Source organism: Microcaecilia unicolor, chromosome 8, assembly GCF_901765095.1.
Source record: "Microcaecilia unicolor chromosome 8, aMicUni1.1, whole genome shotgun sequence".
NCBI lineage: Eukaryota > Metazoa > Chordata > Amphibia > Gymnophiona > Siphonopidae > Microcaecilia > Microcaecilia unicolor.
Window position 1 is genome coordinate 239,017,338 of NC_044038.1, and position 22,239 is coordinate 239,039,576.

Genomic DNA, 22,239 nt, shown 5'->3' on the forward strand with positions numbered 1-22,239 from the left:
TTCTGGATGCCTTCCAGCTGATACAATGAACAGAGAGCACACCCTCTAAGCCAGGACAGAGCAAAGTGCTACAAGAGCAGTAAATCAGCACCTTTTCAGCCTTATCGGCCCTTTAGGCTCCTTCACCACCTCTAGTTGACTGTTAGCATCAATACCTTGTAGGCGTGCGTGCAGCCAAAACATGATGGGCTAGTCTTGGTTTTAAATAAAGTTCCAGCAATTTTTGTCCGACTGTTTTTTTGTGGTTTTTCACACATTAATGGCTTTTATGCATGTTCTGCCGGATTCTATACATAGTAACATAGTAGATGACGGCAGAAAACGACCTGCACGGTCCATCCAGTCTGCAGTAATACCTCGGTTTTCGTTGACTTCGGTTATCGTCAGTTTTGGTTTTCGTCGATTTTTTTCCGTGAAAAATTCGTCTCAGATTTTGTCGGTTGCCTCGTATTTCATCGGCGTGCCCACACGTGACCTTGCTGCTAATTTTGCGAAAACAAAGGGCGACCCACACGTTCTCCTGCTCAGCGTGGCGTTGTTTCTCGTTGTGTGAGCATCACCCCGCTCATCTAGCCAAACAATTCCATGTTAAATGTTCATTGGATTTACATTGATTCATATGGCAATAATTGCCTCGGTTTTCGTCAGTTTCGGATTTCGCCGATTGTTTTCGGACGGATTATCGACAAAAACCGAGATATCACTGTATATCGTGCCTTCATTTCCACGCAGAAATCGAAGCGTATTCTATAACAAGGCACGTCACGTAATCGGTTAACCAGCTAATCAGTATTGTCAATGGGATGTTAACAAGCAATTATCAGCACTATTTGATATTAATAAAGAATTACGCGCAGAACTCTCTAGATGTATTCTGTAACGTGGTGCGTATAAATTCTAAGTTACACAGTTGAAAAGGGGGTGTGGCCATGGGCAGGGCGTGGGCATTTCTAAAATCTATGCGTGATGTTATAATACACACTCACTCTGGGATGAATTGAGACGTCGGGATTGACGCCAAGTAAAACATAACGTAAATGGTCATGACTAAATTTGGTCACATGGAGAGGAAATTTAAGCCTATTCTATAAAACTTAGGTGTACTTTAGGGACCCTTTTACTAAGCCGCATAGGCGCCTATGAGTGCCCAACGTGTGCCAATTTTGAGTTACTGCCTAGCTACTGCGTGGCCCTTGCTGTAATTTTTGATTCGCGTCCACTATGTGCGTCTGAAAATTTCTTCTTCTGATCCTGCCACTTATGCCCAAGGACTCTATCAATCACCTGAACCCTCCTTCATTAGAACCCCAATACATGCTTAAAATGAAAAGTAATGCAAATCTTCAAGAAATTCAGAGACTGTCCAACATCTAATTAAAATTCAGTTCAACAAAAATGAGTCCCTCTAGTCCTTCTAAACCTTCAGGAACTCCCAAATATGTTCTCAAACTAGATACTACTTGCACTCACCTCTTTCATGTTCCATTAGCAGTGAGGCAGGCAACATCTCCATTCGTAAATAGTGAAATACCTTTTTGTCATGGCACCAAGGGGCAGGGATCAAGGTCCTGTAGGTTTGACAAAATTCTGGTAAGGCACATCTGTCTTGGTTGGGCTCTTTGGTCTTCGAAGGACTTTTGAAGGAGTAGACAGAAAGGGAGATAAATGAAATAACATTAACAACCTCCTTAACATAGTCCCAGTAAGGTCTTATGATCATTGTTTAGCAGTGTCTCCATTTTTAAGAAGCAGGGCCTCTTCTGATAATGACAGAGGGCAGGGATCAAGGTACCAAAAAGCTGGAGGAGGCAGGAAGGCGATCCCAAATGTCCAATGACTGAAGTCTTGTCTGGTTACAAAAGGACCACTGAGGCAGCAGATGAAAAGACCCACTGGTGTCCTGTCCAGTGGGTTTCCAGAAAAGTATTCTCTGGTAATCAGGACCTGGAAAGAACATCACAAAAACTGCACTACGCAGCTAATTAAAATTGTATTATTATCAACAGCTATCTTGACAGGAACAGTAATTATCTGAATAAAGGCAATGAGTGTCCCCTTAGTTTTTCAGGGAAGTCTAGAAGGATACCAGAACTTCTAAAAACCAGGACAAGACCTTTCGAACGGAGAGAGATGTTGCTGGCATATTTTAAAACTGCATATTCATGAGGATTTTCAGCTAAATGTCACATTTTGAAAACATTAAAACACCAAATTAAGAAGTAATTTTCTTGCTCAAAAATATTTTGCAGTATTGGAAGAACTTCCTTTTACAGCAGTGATGCAGATTAATTGCAAACCCGCCTGTGAGTCACACAGGGTGCAATCGTATATATGGAATGCATATTCATTAATGAACATTCGGTTGAAATGCCTTCCTAATTTTAGTGAGTCACAAAAGCGAGGGCCCGAAAGTACTGAAATCCAAACAAAGCACAAAAGGGCCTCCATGGTTGAAAGAGTGGTACAATTTTCACGAGATGTATGCAGAACAAAACTGGCACCCATGGGACAATTCTGAATGGAGTCAAATTGGCTGTGGTAATGCAGATGAGGGCAGGGCTGGAGCCCAGATAAACACAGTGGGTTACGGTGAATAAAAAAATCAGGGGTCCTTTTACAAAGGTGCACCGAAAAATGGTCTGTGGTAGTATAGACGCATGTTTTGCGCACGCGCAGAATCATTTTTCAGCTCACATGTAAAAAAATGCCTTTAAAAAATTTTTTGCCGAAAATGGACGTGCAGCAAAATGAAAATTGCCGCACCTGCATTTTGGGTTTGAGACCCTACCTCCAGCCATTGACCTAGCAGTAAAGTCTCGTGCGGTAACCGGGTGGTAATGACCTACACGCGTCAAATGCCACTTGGCGCACATCTGATATGCACGTCCGCCACTTGGCATGCATCTGAAAATAAAACTTATTTTTTGGATGCACGTATCGGACATGCGCCAGAAATGAAATTACCACAAGAGCCACGCGGTAGCCAGTTGGTAACTCCATTTTGGCACACGTTAGGCACGCATAGACGCTTACGCAGCTTAGTAAAAGGGTCCCTTAATATTTTATTAAATATGCCAAATAGAGAAGTCCCTATTTCGTTCGTAGGTATGGAAGAAAATAACATAGCTTAGTCCTTAGATGTATGATTGTCCTCTCATGACCTGCTCCTGCATGGCTACAGCATACACTACTGTCTCTCAGCAAAGCAGCATATGCCAATTGACTCTGATCTGGATCCCCAGAGTTACCAGTACAATCTTAAGTCAAAAACATAAGCCAGCCTGTGTCTGGCTGGGTCAAAGATACAAATCTGCTTCCCTCTGGGCCTCCTTAACATAGCTCAGTGTTGCCAGATGGACAAAATTGTTCACACCCAAAACCAAAACAAAACCAGCCCAAAGTCAATTTGCATATGAATGACATCATTAATAAATATTAATGAGTCCATTTGCATACAAATTACATCATTAAGCCCGCCTCCACTGGCCGTGGGAAAACTGAGCTAACTCGCGGCCAACGGCCGTGGGAAAAAACCACCGGCGGGGCAAGAAAAAGCCGCCCAAAATCCCACAACCCGCACGCGGCATGAAAAAGCCGCAGCGGGATGCAGAAAGAAGCCCAATTGGGCGGGAAACCCGCAGCCCTGGCAACACTGTCAGCCCTGAGCTTTTATACTTCCTGGATCACATCCTTCTGGTTCCACCCCTCTCATGTCACTTCCTCCCTAGGCAGGACTGTGAGTTTTAAGGTGGCTCTGCCAATGTGAGGGAGCTTCATTAAGGGAGAATGGTAGCGTCATATAAACTCCATCACATTGGCTGACTGAATTTCTTTCTCTTTTTTTTTTGGGGGGGGGGGGGGGGGGGGGGGGAGGACAAATCTACTTTAGAGCTATAAGGAAACAGAAGTGGATTTGTTGAAATCCAGTCTGGATAATTTCAAATCAATGGATCCGCTCCAGATTTTTTCTCAGTTGCTCTAGCTGGGGAAAATCCAAAAGGTTCATCAAACCTGAACTGGATTGAAAGCCAAGTGATTCAAATTCAGCTTTCAATTGTTTCTTTACCCTTTTCTCGCTAGGGTTCAGAGCTCTGTGCTTTAACATCAACAGCACTTAAGATGCAGAAGAAAATAAATTCACACAGGCAAACAATATTCCTATTGTATGATTATCACATATTAGCTTTCACCATTAAATGGGATTAGACTTTGGGAAGGAAATTGAAACCTGATGCTTCTTGTTCAGAGGAGAATTGGGAAGGGAAACAAGGAATGGAAAAGTGCACAAACTCTCAGTTTACTGTGGAAGATTTCCAAAATGCTGAAATCACGAATGTGCATACTGTCTTGTACACACGTATGTACACACAAACACACACACAAACAGTCACACCTGTTTCACTTCCACAGCTGCATGTATTCAGGCTGTCACTAGCTGAATAATCCATTAATCTGAGCGTGGAAAATTAACCAATGAATTGAAACTAATTACTTGGATATGGAGAGAGCAAGCTATCACCTGCTTGTTGCTAAAAGCATGCATTAGGCGTGTGGCAATGAGGTAGTCAGGCATAAATGGGGGGGGGGGGGGGGGGGGGGAGTGAACAGAGGAGTAAAAAAAAAAAAGAGAGAGTGGAAGTAATACAGGAGAGAGGCAAGCAAAGTGAAGGAGGCAACTAAAACAAGGAAAGAAGAGATTGCAAAAAGGAGAGGGTAGATTAACCAGTCTAATGACTGTACTCCCAGCAGCTGTAGATATCTAGGTATGGTGTTTGTTTCTCCAGGGAATGTTGTATTTAACATGTACACCGTGTCTTCACACTAAGGAGAAATTAGATAACACGCACTAACTTTATATGCCAATTTTGTGCATACATGTTTAGAATAATAACATTTATTTGTTCCTGTGCACACATATGCACGTAACACCCAAAATCTGGCCTAAGCACTATTCTGTAAATACCCAGCACCTATGAGGTGGTCTGCGTGAATGCGTAGTTCTAAAAATGTAGGTGAAAATCAACGGGACAATCAGAATTACTGCTCTGTTCGTTCAACAGGACAAAATCAGGACATTAACTTGTTTGGCTGGCCTGAGATCAACTGGCAACCCACTTCCTCCCCTCCTCCCCCACTATCTCCACTTCCCAAATCTCTAGACTAGAAGCAAACTGTACCTGCCTTAAAATAACTTCAAATTCATCCTAGACTCCATGGCCCCCCCGACTACAAACTTGGAAGCAGGGTCATTCAATTTTATCCCTATCTGCCCTCAGCTGTGCACTTCCGGAGGCAGAGGAGTGGAGTCCTGTTCTGGTCAACACCTTGGAGTTTATACAAAGCTGTTGATTCGGACCATGGTAGTAACGTGAACAAATTCTTTCCTTCGTACTGTGTTGTGCAATTACCAATTCCAAAATGGCATAAAAATCTAACAAGGTTTGGAACTCTCAGCATGGTTAAATAAAATAATTATGAGAGAGGATACTCAAGATATCACACAACCACAAAACTCTCACTGACTGCACTGAATGAAGAAAACAAAATGGCCGGCCTGTCCGAAAGACGGCCAAAACGTGGCTGCCATGCAGCGCGAGGTAGCGTTACCCTCGAGGATATCGGAACGCGTGGTGAGTGAAGAAAACAAAATGGCCGGCCTCTCCAAAAGACGGCCAAAACGTGGCTACTGTGTAGCGTGAGGTAGCGTGACCCGCAAGGCTGATCTGATAGCCGGCTAGCCGCACGTGGTAAAAGAAGAGAGCAAAATTGGCTGCCTTCCCCGGAAGACGGCCACCACGTAGCTGCCGTGCAGTGCGAAGTAGCCGGCTACGCGGGAAAAACCGAGGTGAGCGGCAAAAGAAGGAAATGTTAAATGGAGAAGGGCATACAGGAGCGTGCAAGAAAACGTTAGTACATAACTGCTCACCGTGGTATTGGGCGTCCCGGTACTGCTGCGCTGGTCGTTAATGCCAAGGGCGCGGCACCGTGGCACAGGAAAGGGAAATGGGAGAAGTGGCAAAATAAAAGGCGGCCGGGAAATCAGCTGATTAGATAGTCGGCTAGTAACGCGATAGGGAAAACAAAGAAAGGCAGGTTTTACCATGTGGGGAACCACGTTGGAAACTCCCGCGCCGCTCTCTGCCCGTGATGATTGCGAGATGGCCGACTCTGTGGAAAAAAGCAAAATTTTTAAAAAGGCGCGGCACCGCTACACCGCGATCGCGAACAAGGAAAGGGAAATGGCCGGCTTTCGTGAGAAACTGAGAAAATTTTAAAAAAGGGAGGGAAATCAGCTGATCTGATAGCCGGCTAATACCGCGATTGAAACTCCCGCGCCGCTCGCTGTCAACAAGAGGCTCCCTAGCCCTCGTTGGCAGCTTTTATGCTTTCCCCTGTAGCCCTGCCCCTTCCGGCTTCCCAACCAACGGCAAGGGGGTCTCCTGCCGCGTCATCTCAATCGCCGATGGGGAAGCCGGAAAGGAAGGGTCGCTCTGACGCAGGAGCTGCCGGGCAGCAGCCGTCATGTTATGTGCGGCTGCTCGGCATGCCCCTCGCCGGCCTACCTAAACTCTCACTGACTATACTAATCATAGAAAAAATTATTTAGGGGACCATCAGACGGTGAAACCCTTGAATAATGATTTCTCAAAGAACACCATAATTCATTATAGGTCCATTTTTCTGTAAACTGTGATTTTTTCATAGATAGATTTCTCTCAATGCTTATCATTTTAAATTCAAAAATATAATAAAGTACTTAGCTTAGACAGCAGTCATTTGACCCACGAGCATACGTCCGACATAGTAACATCTAAAAAAAGAAACATTAAGTCAGTGCCAAAAATCAAGACCTTTTGCCCTTATCATGATATTGGAAACAACTTACTATTTGAACAGAATGTAAACTCAAGGCATGCCAGTGTTACATTGTAACATAGTAGATGACGGCAGAAAAAGAACTGCACGGTCCATCCAGTCTGCCCAACAAGATAAACTCATATGTGCTACTTTTTGTGTATCTTACCTTGATTTGTACCTGTCCTTTTCAGGGCACAGACCGTACAAGTCTGCCCAGCACTATCCCCGCCTCCCAACCACCAGCCCCGCCTCCCACCACCGGCTCTGGTACAGACCGTATAAGTCTGCCCAGCACTATCCCCGCCTCCCAACCACCAGTACCGCCTTCCACCACCGGCTCTGGCACAGACCGTACAAGTCTGCCCAGCACTGTCCCCGCCTCCCAACCACCAGCCCCGCCTCCCACCACCAGCTCTGGCACAGACCGTATAAGTCTGCCCAGCATTTTCCCCGCCTCCCAACCACCAGCCCCGGCACAGACCATATAAGTCTGCCCAGCACTATCCCCGCCTCCCAACCACCAGCCCCTGCCTCCCACCACCGGCTCTGGCACAGACCGTATAAATCTGCCCAGCACTATCCCCGCCTCCCAACCACCAGCCCCGCCTCCCACCACCGGCTCTGGCACAGACCGTATAAGTCTGCCCAGCACTATCCCCGCCTCCCAACCACCAGTACCGCCTTCCACCACCGGCTCTGGCACAGACCGTACAAGTCTGCCCAGCACTGTCCCCGCCTCCCAACCACCAGCCCCGCCTCCCACCACCAGCTCTGGCACAGACCGTATAAGTCTGCCCAGCATTTTCCCCGCCTCCCAACCACCAGCCCCGGCACAGACCATATAAGTCTGCCCAGCACTATCCCCGCCTCCCAACCACCAGCCCCTGCCTCCCACCACCGGCTCTGGCACAGACCGTATAAATCTGCCCAGCACTATCCCTGCCTCCCAACCACCAGCCCCCGCCTCCCACCACTGGCTTTGCCACCCAATCTCGGCTAAGCTCCTGAAGATCCACTTTGCCAGTGCTGAAGACATTGGAAGAGATGAAATTATATAATTCTATCTGGTTTCAATAACTTTTGATGTAAGCGTTGAGAGACCATTTTACACAGTACAAGTCCAAAAATCCAGACTGCTTGGGGAATTGAGTCAGTCCGGCTTTTCGGATTTTCCGGATTCTCAGGCAGTACTTTTAAAATTCAACTTTAAGGAAAAATAAAGAAGAGATGAACAGGTAAATGTTGTTGATTTAATCATTAACAAATACAGAAAGCTTCATTTATTAAAATAGGTAAATTTACAGGAAAAACATACAAAGAGGGGCATTTTAGAAAGAAACGTCTAAGTTGGAATTTGGATGTCTTTGTAGAACGTCCAAATTCGGAGGCGGGAAAGGTCATTTTCAAAAAAAGATGGACATCCACCTTTGTGTTTGAAAATACCTTGGACATCCTTGGATTTGGACGTCTTTAGATTTGGACGTCTTTGATTTTCAGCCATTTTCAAAACCAAAGACGTCCAAGTCTAAAACGTCCAAATTCAAGCCATTTGGACGTGGGAGGAGCTAGCATTTTAGTACCCTGGTCCCCCTGACATACCAGGACAGCAATCGGGCACCCTAGGGGGCACTGCAGTGGACTTAATAAACTACTCTCAGGTACACAGCTCCCTTACCTTGTCTGTTGAGACCCCCCCCCCCAAAAAAAAAAACCCAGTACCCCCAACTGTACACCTTAGCCCTTACGGGTGAAGGGGGCACTTATATGTGGGTACAGAGGGTTTCTGGTGGGTTTTGGAGGGCTCACTGTTTCCTCCACAAATGTAACAGGTAGGGGGGTGTGTGGGCCTGGGTCCACCTGTCTGAACTGCACTGCACGTACTACTAAACTACTCCATGGACCTGCTTGTGCTGACATGGACCTGAGTATGACATCTGAGGCTGGCAAGTAATATTTTTAATTATGTTTTTTGAGGGTGGGAGGGGGTTAGTGATCATCCCCGATTCCCTCCAGTGGTCATCTGGTCATTTTGGGTACCTTTTTGTGCCTTATTTGTAATAAAAACAGGTCATGGTGAAAACGTTCAAGTTTTAGTCCTGTACGTCTTTGCTTTTTTGGACCAAAGACGTCCAAGTCTTAGGAACACCCATGTCCCGCCTCGACCACGCCTCCGATATGCCCCCTTGAGATTTGGACGTCCTTGCGACAGACTTCAGAGAAAGACATCCAAACTTGGGTTTCGATTATACCGACTTGGACGTCTCTCTGAGATGGATGTCCAAGTGCCGATTTATGTCACTTTTTGGATGTCCATCTCTTTTGAAAGATACTTAAATATGATGTCTGTTTGACTCCTCTAGAATCTAATTCTTCAACCAGATTGGGTGGCAAAGCCGGTGGCGGGAGACGGAGACGGTGCTGGGCAGACTTATACGGTCTGTGCCAGAGCCGGTGGTGGGAGGCGGGGCTGGTGGTTGGGAGGCGGGGATAGTGCTGGGCAGACTTATACGGTCTGTGCCAGAGCCAATGGTGGGAGGCCGGACTGGTGGTTTGGAGGTGGGGATAGTGCTGGGCAGACTTATACGGTCTGTGCCAGAACTGGTGTTGGGAGGCGGGGCTGGTGGTTGGGAGGCGGGGATAGTGCTGGGCAGACTTATACGGTCTGTGCCAGAGCCGGTGGTGGGAGGCGGGGCTGGTGGTTGGGAGGCGGGGATAGTGCTGGGCAGACTTATACGGTCTGTGCCCTGAAAAGGACAGGTACAAATCAAGGTAAGATATACACAAAAAGTAGCACATGTGAGTTTATCTTGTTGGGCAGACTGGAAAACTCTTTTTATTGGAAAAAACTAAAAACAAATAACATACAAATCAAAAACAAGCCCCTAGCTATACACGGTCCTCCTATCTATGTACACCCCCTCCCCCTCCTCAATAGTACAGTGGAAACTGTTTATTAGAAAGACCAAAGAAAAAAACCGGACATGCAAATCAAACCCCAGGCTCCTAGCTAGACATGGTCTGCCTATCTATGTACACCCCCTCCTCAATAATACAATGGATCAACCCCCCCCCCCCCCTGACCCCCCACAACCCCTTCAGACAACTGGCACACAATCCCCTGGGAAGCATGTCCCCTCATGGCGGCTTAAGCCTCACGTGTCTCCACCACCTCGAAGCCACCCCCACCCCTTTTTCCACCCTTTCCCACTTCGCCGCTTCCTGCACCGCCCTTACCACATCCCAGCTGACTACCTCCGCCGGCCGGACCTCCTGGTACAGGGACACCCTGCAGCGCGCCATCCAGAGGCAGTACCGCAATATCACCGAAATCAGAAAGCGTGTTACTGGATCCCCGCGTCCCTCTCCACCCTCTGGGCCATACACCCAGTCCGCATAGCTGTAGTTGCGGAAACTGGGGATCTGCAGCAACGAGGAAACCCGGTCAGAGACCTGGACTGTAAATGGGCACCTCACCAGGAAATGCTCCATCGTCTCTTCAGTTCCAGCACATTCCTCCCGTGGGCACCCTCTATCCCGCACATTGCGATATTTCAAATTTCCTCGGACGTACAGTCTACCGTGAAAGGACAGCCACGCCAGGTCTTTATACTTCACCGGGATGCGGTTCGAAGCAATCAACCGTAACCCCTGCTGCATCCGTGGGGCCGGCGCGTCCCTCAGCGCCAGAGGAGCTGAGAACACCTGCGCCCGTACTCTGTCCATCCAGACCCCCCGTTGTCCTGCCTTCACCTCCCCCACCGTCAGCCCACACACCCTCACCAATTTCACTAGGGTCTTGCAATAACTCACCCCCCCCGGAGCCCCCCTTCGCAGTGCCACTACCCTCCCCCCCTCCCGCCATAGGTCCCAATATCTCGGCCACCACTGCAGGACACTCCTAGCCCACCCCGGTGGCTCCCGTCCTACCGCCCTCCCCAGATTGAACTGCAGGAACAAAGCGCTGAAAAACAGGACTGGGTTTATCATGCCCACCCCCCCCCTCCCTCCTAGGCAGATAGGTAACATTCCGTTTTACCGGATTCGTCCTGTTGCCCCAGAGCAGCCGGAAGAACACCCCATACAAGGCCGTGTACCGGCTCTCCGGCAGCAGGCAGATGTAACTGACGAACAGAAACAAAGGAACTAAGTGTGCCTTGATGAGCTGTACCCGCTCCCCCATGGTCATTTTCCACCCCTTCCATCTATCCACCCTCCCCTTCACTTCTTGGAGACACCTATCCCAGTTGTAGAGCCTATAATCCCCCTTCTCGAAGTATATTCCCAAGACCCGTATACGTTCCACAGCTGTAGGAAACCTACCTCCCAACTCAAATTGCAGCCCCTGATCCCCAACCCACAGGCTATTGGACTTTTGAAAATTGACCTGCGACGCTGTTGCCTGCGAGTATTCCTGGATCAGGTTCTGCAATCTACCTCCCTCCCTCTGGTCCGCTACCCACACTGTAACGTCATCTGCATACGCCACGACCCTTAACTGGTTATTGTCCCCCACCTCCACCCCTTCCAGCCCCTCCGCCCCCCCCTTCTCCAGCCGTCTTATAAAAGGGTCGATGGCGTATGCATACAACAGCGGGCTGAGTGGGCACCCCTGTCGGACCCCTGCCCCTACCTCAAACCCCTGCCCTCTCCACCCGTTAACCAGGGGAAAACACCCCGCATGCCGATAGAGTAGCTGTAATTGCTCTATCCAACCCTTCGGAAACCCATAGCGCTCCAGAATGCTCCATAGGACACCCCACTGCACTCTATCAAACGCTTTTTCCTGGTCGAGTGTTACCAACAGCCTACCATGCCCTCCCACTCTACTGCGTTCTACCCCCTCCCGCACCCACGCTGCAGCTTCCAAGACCCCTCTCCCTTTAACCCCACATGCTTGCGAGGCTGCTAGCAAATCCCCAGACACCTGCCTCATTCTCTGGAATAGCATTCGCGCAAAGATTTTTCGATCCGTATTAAGCAGTGCTATAGGCCGCCAGTTGGCCAGCATCGCCGGGTCCTTCCCCTTACTTAGTAGGATAAGAGCCGCCTCTGTCAAGGAACTAGGCAAGGAACCCTCCAACTGGGCTGCCCCCCATACCCTCACCAGGATCGGCACCAGCTGCTCCTTAAAGGCCTGGTAGAACTCAGTTGTTAGCCCATCCGGCCCCGGCGAGGTCTTCCTGTGGAGCGCCCCGATGGCTTCCTCCACCTCCTGTTCTGTCCACGGGTTCAAGAGGGCCTGAAGCTGGGTCCCCCGTGACCTATCCCCGGGGTTCCTTCCACATAACACTCCATCTGCTCCATATCAATCTGCTGGGCTGAAAGGAACGCCGCAAAGTGGTCCCTCACTGCCCCCAGAATCCCCTCCTTGGTGTCCTGCAGGACCCCCTGTGCATCCCGCACCCCCTCCATCACCCTGCGCGCCCTCCGCTCCCGGCAGCATGCGAAGGGGTCCGGGCTACACATTTTCCCGAAGTCCCGCTCATACACCAAGGAGGTGTAGCGGTTGTACTGTACCTGCTCCAGGAGTGCTTGGAGATCATGTATTTCTTCCTCCCTCCCCCCTTGTGAAATCAATGTGTCCCTCTTTTTCTTTATTGCCATGCCCAACTTTGTCCTTTCCCTCCCCTCCCTTCTCGCCTGTCTGAGAAAGAATCCCCGCGTTCGTCTTTTCACTGTATCCCACCACTCCCCCAATGACTGAAATGCCCCCTGCACTGACACCTGATCTTCCAAAAACCGGCGGTACTCCTCCCGCACCTGCTCGCTACCTAACCACTTTAAATTTAGTCGCCATAACCCCCTCCCTGGCCTCTGCGCTGCCGCCCCCCCCACCTGAAGGAGGACCATGTGGTGGTCTGAAAAGTCCACGTCCACGGTTCGTGGACCCCCCAGACAAACCCCCTTCTTTACCAGGAATCTATCGATTCTACTTTTACACTGCCCTCGAAAGAACGTGAACCCCTCCTGTTCCTCACAGAAGGCCACATGCGCGTCTACCAGCTCCGCCTCCCGCATGATCCCTGCCAGCCTCACCCCGTCATAGCCCACCTGTACCGATCGTCCCCCACTATCCTTTTTCCGCAATATGGTGTTAAAATCTCCCCCCCAGACTACTTGGCGCGAAGTGTATAGGTAGGGCTTGATCTTCCCAAAGAGGAGCACCCTTTCCTTCTTGCTTTGGGGCCCGTACACATTCACCACCCTCAGTGCTCTATCCTCCCAAATCGCATCCACAACAAGACATCTCCCCACCCCCAGCTCCACCACTCGCTGAATATTCACCCGGTGGGACTTAAATAAGATCCCCACCCCACCATACCTCTCCCCCGCCAACCCCCACACCGAGGGACCCCACTTCCAGGCCCGCCTTGCCCGCCTGATCACCTCAATGGACCGCAGCCGAGTCTCCTGGAGCAGGAAGCAATCTGCTTGGACCCTCGCGAACCAGTCATACGCTAAACCCTGCTTCTTCGGAGAGGCGATGCTGGCCACATTCAGCGTGGCAAATGTCAACACTAAGCCTGCCATCCTCATTGCGAGTCACGGGTCTGCTCACTCCCAACTTCTTTCCTTATCTCCTGGGATACCCCCTTCTTACCCTGAAGCAGGTCCTCTGCTATGCGGTCTACATCATCCCCTGCCAGATCCCCCCCCCCCCCCCCCGCAGCCGTCCTGTCTGCACCTTACCCCCCCCTCCCCCTTTCTTCCTTCCTTTCTTCTTTGCTCTATCCGGACCCACCCCCTGATTCCTCCCTCTCCCCTCTTCACCCCCGCCCCCTACCTCCTCCTCCGAGTCCTCCACCTCCCCCAAGTCCTCCAAGTCCTCCAGATCCTCCTCTAGCTCCACTCTGTCCCCCCAAGCCTGCACTTGGGCCTTCACCACCTGCCCGGCCCCCTCAGCTTTCCTCTTACTCCCCTTTCCCCTCCCTCCCTCCCTTCCCTCTTCCTCCTCCCTCACCCCTCCCCCTCCCCCCAGAGCCTTCCCGCCCTTCTTCCTACCACCAGTACCCTCCTCCAGTGCTTCCTCATATTTCCGTTTGCCCTCTCCAATCCCCCCTGCCGCCCCCTCTTCCTCCATTAACTCCACCTCTTCTCCTTCCCCCTGTTCTTCCTCCTCCCTCCCAACCTCCCTATCCTCCTCCTCCTCCTCCAACACCTGAAATCTGTTCCCCCCCCTCTTCCCCTGCAGCGACCCCTCCCTGCCCACCCCTACTTTCCCCCCCCCTCCGAAACTTCCCTTTCCTCTGTGGCACTTGTACCCACTCCCCCTCTCCCCCCTGCTCCACTCCTGACCCAGCCCCCTGCCGCCCCCCCCCTCCTGCATCCCCTCCTTCTCCCCCCCTTGCCCCTCCCTGCCTATCACCCCCTGCCCTATCCCCTCCTCCATTACCCCCCCTCCCCGTCCCTTCCCCCACATATCCCACTCGTTATGGGCCGCCCTAGGGCAGTTCCGATATGCATGGCCTAACCCGCCGCAGAGGTTGCACCTGATCGCGGTGCAGTCCTCTGTGGCATGCTGATCCCCGCATCTTCCACACTTTACCACTGGGCATGACATGCTGAAGTGCCTAAACGAACCACATCTGAAGCACTGCCGCGGCTGCCCCTTGTAAAAGCACAGTATCCTGTCACGACCGATAAAGGCAGCCGAAGGAATGTGCTGGACCACATGGCTCTCCTGTCTCAATTTGACCAGGGCTCCCCAACCTCCTGCCCAAACCCTGCTTGGATCCGGTAACTTTGTAAGTGGGGATCTCAGCTCCGCGTACCTCTGTAGCCAGTAGGCTAAATCTGCCCCAGAGATAGACTCATTTCTCACGAGCAGGGTGATCTGCACCAGGTCCGGCTTGCTGACTGGAATGGCCCTGAGGTCCCGCCACTCCCCCTTTCCCCTCACCCCCTCGTACCTTTCCCAGAATATTTCCATCCCCCTCTGGGTCATGAAGCTCAAATCATATTCTGGGATGTTGATGGGGTGTATACACGCGTAAAAGTCCTCGGGTATAAACCCCATCCCCATCACCAGCCTCAAGACCCGATCCCTGGAGGGCATTGCCCCCTCCCCTATCCATTTGAGCTGTACCACATTTCGCCGCTTAGGCAGCTGTCCACCCCCTGTCCCCGCTCCCCCCCAACCCCTCCCTGGGCCCTCAAAACCACCCGATCTCCCCCCCTCCCTCCTTCCCCCTCCCTGGACTACTGCCGCAAAGGACTTGGACCCCAGCCCCCACTGCCCCCCCTCCACACTTGTTCCAGCCCTTCCCTCTGCCTCCCCCCCCTTCTGTCCCTCTGCCCCTCCCCTCATCCCTCTCCCTTCCTCAATATCCACCGCCCCCTCCCCCTCCCGTTGTCCCCCGTCCCCTTCCCTCTCAGACAAACATCCAGCAACGTCCATAGTCAGTTCTGCGGCTTGGGCTGCCTCCAACTGATTGTCCTGCCCATCACCACTTCCTGGAACGTCCCTGCTCGTCCCTGCCACTGCAGGCTCCAGCCTCTGGGCTAATCGCCTCCTCTCCTCTGTCTCCTGGCGATACTCTGGCACCTGCCCAGTCAGGTCTGCAGCTGGCGATACCAGACTCCCTGCTCGCTCTGCCCCCGAACTCCCTCCAACCTCCGGCACCAGGGGCGAAGCCTCCGGAACTCCGCCGCTCCCCTTGGCTCCTCGCTCCCAGCCGTCCTGCTGGCAGGTCTGCTCCACCACCCGCTGCACATCTGTTAGACTTGCCATGTCCACTTCTGTAGTCAACGAAAGTCTCTCAACAATCGGGTTACTTCCCCCTTGCTTCTGGTGCAGTCCCTCCTGCGTTCTCCCAATGGCTGGCGCTTCCCGGGGGCATGGCTTGTCTGTTCCTGATTCCGCCACAGGCTGGCTGTTAGCACCCCCCGATTTCACCTCTTGTAATGGACAGCTGGTCAAATGAGCTCCCAGCTGCTGCCCGCTCCTATTCCTCTCTCTCCGACCCCTCTCCTGTAAACCGCCAGCTACTCCATGCTCAGGGAAGACCTCCCCTGCTCCCGGACTTCGTGGGCGGGGCTTCTCCAGATGCCATGCTGCTTCGGTTTCCACTTCAGTCATTGCAGACCCGGCCAAAAATACCGGAGTCTGCCTCTGCTGACCCTTTTCCAACAGGGCCTCCTTCACGGCAACTGTCTCTGCTGTTTGCACAACTGCAGGTAAGCCCTCTGAGACTTCGACCACCACCTCTGTAGAAAACAGGCTGCTACCTGCGTCTCCCTCTGCTGCCTCCATTATCTGGAGTTTTGAAAAGTTACTGAGTTCTGTCCTCCCCTCCACAGGTAGGATCTCTACTCCAGCCCCCACCTCAGAGCCATGTCCTGCCGCTGCCTCCTTATCCTCTGGCTGCTGGGTAAGTGCTCTGGACTGTGTTGCCAACTGTCTCATGTATTTTAAAGTGGGGTCACCTCTGAACCCAGACAACTCTTTTGAGTCTAATGCTGCTGAAGACACTGAAGCTTGCTGCAACTGTAGTGTTCCTGAACCCCCAGACTGTGGTATTGAAGCCATCCTTTCTCGGTTAACATAGAGCTCCCTCAAAGGATTCACAGAGCCCTTTTTTAAACAGTTCAACAAGTGTTCTTTTTTCCCCAACAACTTTGATATCCGGGCTTCCTCTTTAACATACATTTGTCTGTGCTCCGCTGGGGCAAATTTACACATAGTTCTTGCCATTTTCAGACGTTTTCCTAGCTCCACTACTTCTTTTTCCACCAGCTTAATTCGTCTTACAATATTTACCACACTACTTGCTGGATCATCAGGGTCATAGCTCACTTCAAGGAACTCCTCATCTGACGATCCACTCTCCTCACTCTCACTCTCAGCTGCCTCCAGAAAAGGCTTCTGGCAAACTTCCATCGCCTCTTCCTTCTCCCTTCCTTGGAAGCGCCCTTCTGGGGCCTGTACTATCTTCCTCCCCCCTCCACTGTCTTCTCGCTTACCTTCCGCAAGCTGGGCCATGGAGGGGGAAATGCTCTGGTGGCCTCCACTGGGCTGCTTCTCCCTTCGGTCCACTGGACTCCTTTCCCTTCTCCCGGTAGTCAAACCAGGGAGAGAGCCACTCCTTTCGGCCTTCTGGTCCCGGGCCCCAGGAGGCCCCATAGCCTGGGACTTTCCTGAGGCCTTCTCCCCAGGGACCCTCCTCATCTTTGGGGAGGGAGCTAGGTCTCACTCCCTTTCCACTGGAAGTCAGCAGAGCTCTCTAAAACACCTCCTTCCTCCTCAGCAGACTGGATGGACCGTGCAGGTCTTTTTCTGCCGTCATCTACTATGTTACTATGTAGTAGCACAGATTCACAGTACTCTTCTGCATCCCAATTTCAATGTCCTCTTTACAGTAATTCCCCTCTCTTCCACTTACCCTCTTGCTGCTGTCCTCAATCAGCTTCATAAATACAGTTCTAAACTTCCTGTGTCGGAGGGAGTGGGACCGGCAGATCTAGAAGTGATGTGCGAAGAAAATGGTCCCGCGCCTGCATTTTTACAGCTGCATTTGTCAGAAAAGGTTTAGGTTTCAAAGAGTCTGGATTCTCAGGTGGTCCAGATTTCTGGCATCCAGGGGCCCTTTTACTAAGCCACGTAGGCCACCTACGCATGCCCATCGTGCGTCAGTTTGGAGTTACCACCCGGCTGCCATGTGGCCCTTGCGGTAATGTCATTTTTCACGCGCGTCCGCTACATGAGCCGGCAAAAACCGGGCGGTAACCGTCATTCTACACGCATAGACGATTACCGCACGGTTACCGCGTGAGATCTTACTGCTAAGTCAACAGCTGGCGGTAAGGTCTCAGACCCAAAATGGACGCGCACTAGTTTTTATTTTGAGATGTTCATTTTCGGCAAAAATTTTAAAAAGGCCTTTTTTCAGGTGCACTGAAAAATGGATCTGCGAGCACCCAAAACACGCCTACACTAGCTTAGCCCATTTTTCGGCGTACCTTAGTAAAAGGACCCCCAGAGTTTTGGACTTGTACTGTATATATATATATAAAAAAAATCACGGACCTATGAAGAGCTAATCATTCTTCAAGGGTTACACCTGATGGTCCCCCAAATAATTTTTTCTTCTGATTAGTATAGTCAGTGAGGGCCAGATGCATCAACCAAACGTAAAAAAATCTAAAACGTAAAAGTCCCTAACGAATTTGAAAAAACAAAGAATGCACCAAAAAAAACAAGTCGCACATGTTCGGTGCGGTATTGAAAATTACAATGCATTAAAATGGTGTAATCCTTGTCGGTAATCGGCCCCTAAAGCATGCGCAGAGCAGCCAAGCGTTATGCTGGCTGCTCTGCGCATGCCACAAACGTCAAAACAACAACAACAACAACAAAAAACACAAACATGTGTGTTTCGGGAGGGGGCAAAGGCGCTCATCAGGAACGTCCTGTATGGACGGCCTTGCCCCCCCCCCCACCCAAGGTCACAGCTGCTCCCCGCTTCCCCCTGCAGCATAGAAATCCAAACTTTAGCAGCCCCGGCCTCCCTCCCTTCCTCTCTTCCTTTCTTTCGCCCACATCTCCGCCTTCCGCCATCCTCCACCCCGTTCCCCGCCCCGCCGCCCCCCTGAGGTCGTCACCGTCGCTCCCCCCCTCCGCCTTACCAGGCCCGCTCAGCGCCTCTCACCTAACCACACACTGAAGCGATAGCAGGAACACTGTTGCTGTCCTTCAAGGTTTGTCAAACAGCAGACGCCACACACTGGGCATGTAGGAGGATCTTCAGTCTGAAGGTTGTAATTGGGGAGAACCAGTCTTACAGCTGGGGAGGGTCACTGGGATTTCTACGGTTGAATGACTGGTGGCAACCAGGAGATCAGAGAACGGACCCACAGCACAGTTTTGTGCTTTTTAATGCAGGGGGAGCGGGGAGCAGCGGCGACCTCGGGCGGGGGGGGGGGGGGGGCAAGGACGCTCCTGATGAGCGTTTTTGCCCCCTCCCTCCCGATTTTTTTTTTTTATACATTACAGTTTGGAAGCCAGGCAGCCCTAACGAGAGGTACAGACCTCTCGTTAGCGTTCCGGTGGTTTTCCTGCGTTAGGGCAAGCGGTAAACTTTGATGCATCTCGTTCCAATAGGGTTTCTAAACAATTTGCTCGTCTGCATTCCGTTTTCGTTAGCTGCTGTCGTCTTCGGGAAAAGGCCTTTAATGCACGTCAAGGTTTAAAACTTGTTGGTTAAAGGGTTTTAAAAGGGTCGTTAAAGTTTAGTGCATCTGGCCCTGAGAGTCTTGTGGTTGTGTGATAACAAAAATCTAACTGAGCACCATTTCTGCTGTTTGCATTGTTTTAGAATGCATTCAAACATTTTAGCAGACGAAAGTCTTTCAACGCTCTCTACTAGCAACGTTAAAGGAAGCGTGTGTGTTGTAAATAATCCGCATGTGTTGTGTGATGTGCTACGTTGAAACAAGCAAAACAAACTAGATAAATGGGGGAAAATACACAACAGAAGACTGAAAAGAAACCACACTATGATATCAAACAATTGTCTTTGCTTGTGCACCCTTAGTTTATTCAAGAGGAGAACCAGGGAGCAACTCCCTGTTGCATTATGACAAGTCAGATTGAATGTTAATGAAATTACGAGCTCAATAATTTAACAGCAACCTATTTTGCTTTTACAGTAAGTGACAAAACCCAGAACATGTTAACAGCCCCAGCGTGACTCTCACTGCAAGTTTAAACAGCTCTGGCTGCCCCAGGTGTATGCTGTATTCTTGGGCTCTTTTTAAGAGCTTTTTTTTTTTTTCTTTCTTCAGGCTCTCAGCCAAATCCAGCAGTTTGTTGATGTTGAGCACTGCCAAGCTCACAAGGGACCTGTTATGGAGTGAACCACGTTCCAGCACCCTCCCTCTCTCTCTCTCTTGGGCTGGATTTACATGCTGAGTCTTGATGCATGGGAGGGGGGATGGGGAGAGCAAAGGAGCCCTTCTCAGCTTCTTCCAGTGATAAACAGATTGATCTTTGTGGCTTGGGAAGATGCTGAATCAGTGTTCCACCTAAAGGCAAGACACAGCACATGGTTGGCTAAGGAAAGACTAAAGCAGCTAGGGCTCTTCAGTTTGGAGAAAAAGACAGCTGAGGGGAGATAAGATAGAGGTCTAGTGAGTGGAGTGGAATGGGTAGATGTGAATTGCTTGTTTACTATTTTCAAAAAATACTAGGACTAGGGGGAACACAATGAAGCTACGAAGTAGTAAATGTAAAACAAATCGGAGAAAATAGTTCTTCACTCAACGTGTAATTAAACTCTGGAATTCGTTGCCCGAGAATGTAGTAAAAGCGGTTAGCTTAGCAGGGTTTAAAAAAAAAGTTTGGATGGCTTCCTAAAGGAAAAGTCTACGGACCATTATTAAAATGCACTTGGGAAAAATCCACTGCTTATTTCTAGAACAAGCAGCATAAAATGTATTGTACTGTTTTGGGATCTTGCCAGGTACTTGTGACCTGGATTGGCCACTGTTGGAAACAGGATGCCGGCCTTGTTGTACCTTCAGCCTGTCCCAGTATGGCAATACTTATGTACTTATATTCAGAAGTACAAATGGCTCGGTTTAGTGGGACGGGCACATGGCTTGAACGGACCTTCAACTGCAAACACTGCCACAGAAATATATCTTTACTGACTACATGTTTGCACCAGCGAGAATGGAAATCTTGTATTTAACTATTATAACTGCAGTACACTTAGGGGGCCTTTTTACAAAGTTATGGCCTTAGGGTACCCTTATGTGGGTCTCTCCTGTGCGCTAAGGCCAATTTTTCTGCAGCTGTAAAAATGGCTGATTTTCCATTTTCCTTATTACTGACTGTCAGTTTCACTTTGCAAGTGGAGTGTTGCTGGTTTCCTGCACAAGCTTCATTAAACGCTGGATGCTTCATATCCTTGATTGCATATCTTTTGCACAATTTTTGCATTGCTGGATGTGACGCCCTGCACCGTGCATGTAAGGCATCAGAAACAGATGATCACACCACGAAGGCGCTGGAGTTGACCGGCGCTGAAGAAGACTCTTTGGCTGGTGGGGATTGGGGACTCCCGCCAGCAAACAAAGTACCTGATGCGGCGGCGGGGCGGGCGGCGGGGGGGATGCGGTTGTGGAGTTGGGGGGGGGGGGGTGAGGCAGCGGGGGGAGGTGACTTAACAGTGCTCCCCCACCTTGGGCTCTGGCCCTCCCTTCCGCCGAGGTCTGGCTACGCCCCTGCCCTGCGTTAAGTTAAACACTTACCATGTGGCCATTTCAGGGGGGAGCATTTACTGCCACCCATTGAGGTGGCGGTAAGGGTCCTTGCGCTAACCCGACAGTAATCGGGCAGTGCACCACCGGGTAAACACCGGTGCTACAAATATAGAAAATATTTTTATAGCGCTGGAAAAGGCACATGCTGGGGGTGGGGACTTCTGCCGGGCTGCTGCGGTAGCCCAGCGGTAGTTCCCGTTTGGCGCACGGTATGCTGCAATGGGTTTATCGCTGCTTAGCAAAAGGTCCTGTAAACGACTAGAACAGAAAAGCCCGCTCTCCGCCCTCAGAAATGGCCACTTCCAGGAAAAATATCTTTTGCACGTGATTTACACGCACACATTTGGAACTTACTGCAGGATGCCTCAGCTCTTTCTAGCAATGGCAGGGCCGCCAAGAGGGGGGGGGGGGCAAAATTCCCTGGGCCCAGCGCCGGGGTCAGGCCACTGGTGCTGCAGGACCTGGTCTCACCTGCCTGCCTCCACGGCTCCGGGCCCCCTTCATTCAAAGTGGCGGCAGTCTCAGATCGCCTCTCTTCTTGCCTTCCCTCACTGTGTCCCGCCTTCGCGGAAACCGGAAGTTATATCAGACGAGGGCGGGACATAGGGAGGGAAGGCCAGAAGAGACACGATCTGCGACTTCCGCTTTGAATGCAGGGGGCCCGGAGCCGTGGAGGTAGGCAGGTGAGACCGCGGACTGCAGCGGCAGGGGGAGCAAAGGGGGGGGCGGCAGCGGCGGGGGGGGGGGCGGAGGCAGCCTTGCCCTGGGCCCGGTCTAGTCTCTTGGTGGCCCTGAGCAATGGAAACCATACGCTAGGGCATGCCACAGCTTAGTACAAGGACCCCTTCATGATGCACTGACTTCCCTCAAATCACCTCCAGTTAGACCAGCAGGGTACAAAGAAAGCCACTGCACAGAATTTTTGCCTATCAAAGAAAAAGCTTGTGCTGGATGCAATTTGCACTTTAAAAAAATATATTGCTAGTTTTAAGTACAGGTGATATGAATTAAAGCACCTGCTACCACCATACCTAATTGCATGCTCCTAGCCATTTTAAAAAAATGTGTTTTTCTTTAAATGCCAGCACAATGCCTGAACTGTATTGCAGCTGTGAC